At 37.1% G+C, this 1,238-nt stretch overlaps 1 pseudogene; it reads right to left on the bottom strand.

Moving 5' to 3' along the window:
* Positions 1-404: 404 nt before the first annotated feature.
* LOC149529235 (indole-3-acetic acid-induced protein ARG7 pseudogene) lies at positions 405-815 on the bottom strand (annotated as a pseudogene).
* Positions 816-1,238: the final 423 nt, after the last annotated feature.

Below are 1,238 nucleotides of genomic sequence, written 5' to 3'. Positions count from 1 at the left end.
TTTTTTGTTTTCAGATTCGTAGTGATTTTTTTCCAAAACTTTTGTTGTTTTAGACTACAAACTATGCAGATCATGAAGATCAAATGCTGAAATTCTCAGAAAAATTCATGATGTTTTCGATTCTTTGAAAATTGATCAACTATACAGTTTGTAAAGAGGACAGTCGCATAGTTATCAATCATGTATCATGTCATAAGATTTAAGAATACTTAACTGAACCAGTAACCCTTGATAAACCTCATTCTGCATTTGACTCGTTTCTAACACTCTATGCAAAGATAACTTAACACATCATTTTACGACAGAATAGAATTCTTTAATATCCTTTCGCAATTGTTTCAAATGTTCATCACTTAAATATATCATAAAGATTGATTTACAGAGTACTTCTACCCAATAACCAGTTAACGCTGTGGAATTCTTCGGTGATCTACAAAGACCTGTTCGCCCAAGTTGAAATCTTGAAACAACTGACCTTTCTGCCGACAAAGAAGATGGATTAAATACTGAAGAGTATCTCCATCACATGGAAGGGTTAGCGGTCTGTGGGTGTCAAACCCATACTCATCCTTGGCCTTTTCCAGCAAGCCGTGGAACAGATAATGATTTAAATGGCTAATTCGGATCACAAACCGCTGGCGGTTTGAGCCGGTATAAACAGCCATGTGACCAGCTGGAACATCATTAGGAACTAAGCTCTGAGAGAAACCCACACAGGAGAGTAAACAGTCTCGTAGCCGCAAAAAGAAAACCGCCAACTTGCGGTTTCGCCGCTTTGATGGAAGAAGCGGCTGAGCGAATTGGTTTCTCTTCATTGTAATAACTTGGCATACAAATTTCAGAGAAAATATTTGAGAAACTTGTTTGAATTTCTGAGCACATCTGAGGGGGTTCATGGGATTTATATATGCGTGTGAGAGAAGAGATGATTGAGTAAAACAGCTGGAATCCAAGTGTCCTGGAAATCTGGAAGACCTTGGGAAACCGCCGATAAAGACAGAAGGAAATTGGAATTGAAAGAAAATGGCACTAGGGAGTGTACTCCATTCTCGGTTTTCTGTGGGCGACTTCAATGTTGAAAAGTAGTTGTTCGAATTTGGGACATCATTTATGTTTGATTGAGTTGGATAAACATATGTTTTGTATGTTACTATGCTGGTTATGTTGTTTATGAGGTAAAATGGTTTTAGGGATTATAATATAAATCATATAGTATAACTTCAAATGACAATTAAGTT

Source organism: Cupressus sempervirens, chromosome 11, assembly GCF_028749045.1.
Source record: "Cupressus sempervirens isolate cs-2001-9-10 chromosome 11, ASM2874904v1, whole genome shotgun sequence".
Lineage (NCBI taxonomy): Eukaryota > Viridiplantae > Streptophyta > Pinopsida > Cupressales > Cupressaceae > Cupressus > Cupressus sempervirens.
The sequence above is the reverse complement of the archived record's forward strand: the minus strand, read 5'-3'. Positions and strand labels throughout refer to the sequence as shown.